Below are 7,414 nucleotides of genomic sequence, written 5' to 3'. Positions count from 1 at the left end.
GAAATGGGGAAAATTTAAAAGGGAAGAGAATTTGAAAGGGAGTGGGGAAAATTTAGAGTTTGAAAGGGAGTGGGGAAAACTCTAATTTGAAAGGGAGTGGGATAAATGGAGGATATGATTTTGTTTTTTGATTTTTATTTTAAGGGAAGGGTGTTTTAGTATTTTCGCCCCAAAAAAACACCCCTTAGCGGACACCTTTGGTTGGGGGAAGTAATTCATATCCCCCAATTAGTTTTTTTATCCCCCAATTGGGGGTTCAACTTATACCCAGATTATATTTAGGCCAATAAAAGATTCGCTAAATCACTAAATTGTAGACATGAAGTGATATTATAGTACTTGAATTCCTGGAAAAAAATTATACTTAAAGGACAATAAATTTGCCTATGAATAATAAGTATTAATACCAAAACCCAAGACATGTTAAAATTTTATGCAAACTCAAATTAAATCATATTAAACTACCAACACCAACAATTAACAAGATATTGTTCACAGATTCAATCTAAATAAAGAAAATCTATTATATGAATCTTTATGTGAAAGTAGAGTTATATTTATAATATTCAGACTTGATAAATTAAACTTGGTATCACCACTAAATATTTATTTTGGTCGTATTTTAGTTACACTAGTAATCAAATGGGAAAATCGATGAAACAATAATGGAAATGATAATATAATTAAGACAATAACTTTTGATAAGACAAATAAATAATAATACTATATAGTACTAATTATTATAAAATTTAGAGTTATTGTGAGTATCACTTGTTTAATAACTTTAGGATAGTATTAACAAAATGTAATTTTTATTAACAGTACAATTTCGGGATTACTTAGCAATAATGTAAATATATGGAAATAAAGTTAAATCAAATCAAATCACTATGAACAATTATGATCAATTTTTATCGGTCTAAGAAATAAGAAATAAATGTCATAATAATAATAAAATATTAATATCAAATCACTATGGAAAACTGTTAGCGGATGTTTACTTATATCAAGTCGCATAATGAAATAAACAAATAGATACAACATTATATAATAAAATTTTGGATAATTATTATAACATTCGGCTGTTCTTAAATAGTACATGGATTTAAAGACTATTTAGTTATAATAACATAGTTTCATTTGGAATTAAAATTTGATCTTGTTAAAATAAGTAAATAATAATAAGAATGATAAATATGATAAAATAAAATAAATTTTGATGATTAAATTCTTTAAAATGATGTAAACTATTTACACAATTTATGAAGTAAAATTCTAAGTTAAATCAATAACAATAGAATTTAAAAATTAATTAGTCATAATAAGTTAATACTTAATCCAGCACTGGGGAATAGAGAGGTTGGTAATTCTGATGTGTTTGTGTGATACTTGTTACGTAGGTAGGCATTGTCAGGCGGCGCGAACCTAGACAGGGCAACTGTATTCTTGTATCACTAGGAATGGAAGGAAAGCTTGCTTCTGATAGTGAACTTATAGATCCGGAATTTTATTTAGAAGCTTATAGAATATTTTTGGATAGAAGCTTACAATGAACTTCATGTAAGAAATTTAGACTTATTTCTTGGATAGAACTTAAATCAGTATAGTTGAACCTAGAGCCACAAAATTTAGTAGTAGAAGCCGTATAGGGTTGTGTTTTTTATCTTGTTGTTTGCGCTTAGATGGGAGATAAGATCATCTCTATAAGGCGGGGAGTTTTTGGAGACCAGAAGGATGGTTGATTTTCGAGGATGAAAATGAATAAGGTGGGGAGAATGTAAAGACCCGTAAGTTTGTCAACGCTATTAGACCGGTCAAGTGATCAATTAGTCAATAATAACTTGGTTAGTTTAACACGAACGTTAATTCATATGAATCAATCTAACAACGATCTAGATACGAAACTAGTATCATTGCAATAGGTCTCGAAAAGTTATGCGGAGTAGAACGCGTCATTTGGATATCATATGAAGAAGATATTAGTAGATTGGTTTGAAGGGTATAATCGTCATTTTGTCAAAGCACTGGGTGGCTTCCTTATCTTTAATGTTTCCTTGGTAATATCTAAATCTAGGTCGAAGATAAGACCATATCCCATTTTTTTTCTCTTTTCTTTTATCTTCTTATTCTTTCACGTATTCTTTGTTCTTCTTCTTCTTCTTATTTTTCTTCCCTTCTTTCTGTTATTCCGGCGAGAGATTCATGAGATGTGAGTGAGGAGTGATTAGAGAATCTAGGTGAGGAAGATGTATAGATTATGGTGGAGTCGAGGTGTTGTTGATTAAACTCAAAAGATGAAACAGAGAAAGGAATTAGGTTTTCTGTAATTTGGATGACGAATTGATCTTGAAACTGATAACTAAGTTTGGGTTTGAAGAACGTGCTTTAATGAAGAAGATTATGGGGTCAATTTCAGGGTTTGTATACCAAGAGGATTTCAATTAGAGAAATCAGTTAATTAGGTTTTCTACATGTGGTACTAGAATTCGATTTGAGTAAGAATTAAGAAGATATAGAAGGAATTACAAGATGGGTTTGTCCTTAATTGGTGTTTAATGGAAGTTGTGAAGTTGTTCTGAAGTTTGATTAAGAAGTTGCAAAATTAGGGTTCCTCATGTTCTTTCTCAAAATTAGAAGTTCTTCCCTATGATGAATCCAAAGAAGATTAATGGTGGTGCTGGAGTTGATTGAAGTCAGGAAACCGAGAGAAGGTAAAACAATTATATTTAGAATTAAATTCATCTTGTTCTGAATTTGAATTATATGTTTTGGTTTCTGAATTAGGGTTCGATAAAATTTGTTATGAACATTGAAATTATTGTGGTTGTGGAGTTATAAGTCATTGGTGGTGTGTTATTGAACTGATAGGAAGATTGTTGAATTTAAAGGGATATATGTATGAACTGTGATTGTGTTAATATGAGATGGAAATAGAGTTTGTTATTGTATTGAGTTGCTGGTGGTAATGAAGTGGTTTTAATTGAGATGAGTTGCAACTGAGGTTAAATTGCAGGTTGGAAAGATGTGATTAGATAGTAAAACTGTGACTGTAGTGGAGGCGGTTTTGATAGTAACGAGTTTGAGTAACTATGGTTAATAGTTTGAGTTTGATCTTAACTGAAATTGCAGGAGGTATATGAATTTATGAAGGTGTTTCCTGAATTGAAGTTAGAGAATGCATATGTTGTTATGGTTGCAATTAGTGATAGCTTTAGTAGAAGCTTGTTGTTGTAGGTACTGAGTTTGGAGGAGTTGGTGGTGTTTTCTGTGAAGATGAGTTGTGTGGCACAGAGGTTGGAAAAGTAAGTGGAATTGAGGTTGCAATATGATTGAGAAGTTGCTGGGAATGGTTTGTTTGTGTTTGAATTGGTGGAATGAAGAAAGGTTAGAATGGATATAGAGTTGTAAATTGTGGTTGCTGCAAAAATCTTAAAGTTGCAATAAAGATTCATTAAAGTTGTCGAAAAGTTACGCGGAATGGACTACTTGAACGTGTCATTCAGACACTAGACGAAGAATAAATCATCTGAGTTGTGTGGGGGGTAAAATGGTCATTTCACACTCAGACTTATCAAGGAAGCCGAGTTATCTTCTATGAGAACCGAAGGTATGCCCTTATCTTTTGGTTGGGTGCCTTTATGATGGGCAGGTGGCCTTATCACCAAGACGTGTCGAGGAGAGACACATTCTCTTTTCTTATTTCTCTTTATTCTTCTTCTCGTCTCTTCTTTCTTCCCATGTTCTTCATCTTCTTGTTTTTCTTATTCTGCTTCTCGCCTCTGGTGATTCCGAGAATTAATTTGATAGAATCAATTAATGAAGATTTTTCAGTCCTTAAAGGTGAGGGTGTTCTGGTTAATTAAGAAGGAGGAGAGTTAGGGGTTTCTGTTTGAGGTGATGTAGAGAGAATCGATTTAAGGTTCCAGAGTTGTTTGAGATTTTATTGAATTGATCTGTGTTTTGAGTAGCAGATGGATGAAGAATGAGAGGGTTGGTGTTCAATTGAAGTTTTGAAGTTGAGTTGTTGAAGAATTATAGAGTTAGGGTTCTGTGAAGAAGGAGATAAGATGGAATAGGGTTTTGAGTTCCATTTTAGGCTTGCATGAGATTGAGAGGATGAAATTGATGTTCTAAGATGTCGAATTGAGATGGATTACGAGTGATTGGAGGGATTAGAGAGGATTTACAGATGCAGTTATGTCCCGGAGGATGAAATTGAAGAGGGTGATTGATCAATTAGGGTAACAGTAGAATTGCTTTAGTGAGCCAGCAATTGAGAAGATGTCACTGCTTGGGTAAGCTTTTAATTGTTTAACTTTGGTACTTTTGAGTTGAATTGCTAAGATTCATTGAAGTTTTATGTTTGGGATTGAATATGAGTTTGGGATGATTAAGTAACGAAACAGTGATTGTATTTAGAAGTGATATTGTAGTAAAGAGATTGTTGAGTTTGAAGTAGAGGTGATATTGGTGTGTACATAGAAGTATTGGGTTTGTGCTTACTGTAGTTGTTCCAGATAATGATGTTGTTGGTAGTGCAGGTGGTGCTGCTTTTAGAAATAGGTGAGGTTGTTGTTGCAGTAAGGGTGTTGGTGGAATATTATATTGGTGGTGTTGAGATTGAATGAACTGAACTGGTGGATTTTTGATGTGTGAGGTGAGTGTTGAATTAAGATAAAGAAGGAAGCATAGTCAATTGCTTAAATGGAACCGTATGAGGTAATTACTTTCCGAGAATCTAACTCAGTTATTCAGTTTCATTGTTTGATTATGTGTGATTATTAGTGGACTCACAGTTGAGTTAGATGAAAGGGGATATATGTATGAACTGTAATTTGTTGGCAGTGGCTGTGTAAGATACATGATTTGGAAATTAATGAGCTGTATAGAATTGGGTTTGTGGTCAATGAAGATTTAGTGATGCAGTGAAATTGAGTTGCAGATTATTATGTACTGCATTCTGGGTTGCAGTTGTTGAAGTCTGATTGTACTGGTGAACTTCTTGTAAGAAAGTCGTGTATGGAGTAAGTTTATATAAATGAGTTGTTGCAGATATTAGTGATGGTTCTGTATGTGAGATGCGTATGGATGAAAGGGTGGAATTCTTGAGTATAATAGGTTGGTATTAATAATAAGAACTTTAGTACTTAATATTATACTTTTAGGATGTATCTTCCAAATATAACTCTACCATACCTGACCTTGACTATGTTGACTGACGTTTACTGTTAGTTGACCCTTGACCGTCACTTTGACTGTTAGTTGACTTAGTTGGACTGGGCCTTAGATTAAGGGGTCAGTTTAGTGGACTTGGGCTTAGACCTAGTATTCATATTTTGAAATATTTGGACCCTTATGGTCTGAATTAACCTTTGGCTTCTTCTACAAAGTTGTAGATATTCACAAGACTTATCTAATAGACTATAGTACCAACCCAACTCAATTAGTAAACTTTAGCTATGCTAAAGATAGATAAATAAAAGATGTAGAACCTTAAATGGGCCTAGAATCATTAGAAAAACTTCTATGATTCATGTGTGAGCCTTTTGGTTAGAATCTTAGAGTTCTTGTGTGATTAACAGTTAGTTATTAACAACGACCGATTCGAAGGATGAACAAGTTGATCGTGGATCTCAAGGTAGGCGTGGCTTGTCATCAAAAGAGGTGGGAATACATTTGACTCTTTTGTAATCATTGTTTTTTTTTTACGAAAGTCTTTGTTTAATAAACTTATGCATTGTCTATTTGTGAATTCCATGCTTTGTTTAAATTGCATTACGATTATTCTGTTAATCTTTACATGGTTTGGAAAGGAATTGTAATGTTTTGTTGTCGTCGTGAATTATTATGGGAAATAAGAATTCCCACCCGTGGTATATAGGATACACTCCTTCACATTTAAACCTAGAGCTTTTATGATATATTGGTCGGCAGTTGGCGAGTTCGGAATTGTCGACATCCATATTTACGATTAGGTGTGGATCAGCGAGTTCGGGATTGCACAACCATATTAGTACATTGTTTGACGAAGGAGGTGTGAATATAAAGGATACTAACTTTTAATTCAGTCTAATTCTTGTAGACTGAGTCGACTCACCTATTTCCCTGACTTGACCTGAGTTAGACCCTTGACCCGATTTGACCAATTTAGACTTTGACTATTTGACCCTGGACTTTGACCCGACTTTGGACGTTGACTGTTATTTGACCCTTGGCCATTAGTGACTGTTAGTTGACTTTAGTGGACTTGGGATTAGGGTAGTTTCTTAATTAGATGTTTTGGACCTCTTGTGATCCGAATTAGACTTCAACATCTTTTACAAAGTTGTAGAAATTCATAAGTCTGAGCTGATAGACTATTAAACTAATCTAATCGAGTTAGTAAACCTTAGATTTGTTAAGATAGATAATGAAAGGTGTAGAACAATAAATGGGCCTAGAATTATTAGTTAGACTTGTATGAATCTTGTGTGAGTTATTTTGGATAGGTTCTTAGACTTCTTGTGTGATTAACAGTTAGTCTATTAACAACGATCGATTCAAAGGATGAACCAGTGGATCGTGGATCTCGAGGTAGGCGTGGCTTTTCATCAAAAGAGGTGGGAATACTTTAACTCTTTTGAAAACGTTGTTGTTTTCTTTTACAAAAGTTTATGTTTATCAACTCATACATTATTTTTCATGCATTCCATGCTTTATATAAACTGCATTATGATAATTCTGTCGATTATTTGAATCTTTCCATGAAATGGAAAGGATTTGCAAGGTATGTTGATGAGTGCTAAATAGTGCATATTTATATATATTTTTGTTGGCATTTAACTCATCTTTTGTGCATTAATTCTACATTTTATCCCATATTCTGTATTTTCATTGTTTTCAAGAATAAATATTTTTCTTACTTAATTTTGCATTTTTAGGTAACAAATAAAATCTGGATGAAGTGCGGAGCAAAAAGAGCAGAAAAGTAGTGAAAAGCCGGGAGGAATTACGCAAGGAAGCCGCGAAGAATGTTGCGCACAAGACCAAAAAGCTAGGAATGGGCTCAAGAAGGAAGAATTGTTCTTAAAGAAGATATGGGCTTGGCATACCCAAGGCCCAAAACCCTTACCCAAATCCATTTCCTTTATCCATACCCATTTCCATGAGAGCCGTCAGATTGGATCCATCTTGTCATCCAACGGTCACCTCATCATTGTGCATCAAAATCCGAAGTTCATATCAAACACCATAGTACCTAAATTCCAAGCCTTCAGATTAGATTGCAGTTGAATCCAACGGTCGCTCCTATGCCTGTGCATCAAATCCCGATGATTCCGCCCAACACTACAGCACCTAACCTAATCTAGCACCGTTGACTTCGTTGTGTTCCACATCCAACGGTCGCTACAAACTGCTTCTCTCTTAGCCGTCC

The 7,414-nt window shown here is 34.0% G+C and overlaps 1 long non-coding RNA gene across 1 annotated transcript; it reads left to right on the top strand.

Moving 5' to 3' along the window:
- The first annotated feature begins 2,086 nt into the window (after positions 1–2,086).
- On the top strand, positions 2,087–6,557 carry LOC113290078. Its single transcript, XR_003331381.1, has 3 exons — positions 2,087–5,118; positions 5,583–5,664; positions 6,517–6,557. It is a non-coding gene; the product is annotated as an uncharacterized LOC113290078 (long non-coding RNA).
- Positions 6,558–7,414: the final 857 nt, after the last annotated feature.

Source organism: Papaver somniferum, chromosome 6, assembly GCF_003573695.1.
Source record: "Papaver somniferum cultivar HN1 chromosome 6, ASM357369v1, whole genome shotgun sequence".
NCBI classification, from domain to species: Eukaryota; Viridiplantae; Streptophyta; class Magnoliopsida; order Ranunculales; family Papaveraceae; genus Papaver; species Papaver somniferum.
The sequence above is the reverse complement of the archived record's forward strand: the minus strand, read 5'-3'. Positions and strand labels throughout refer to the sequence as shown.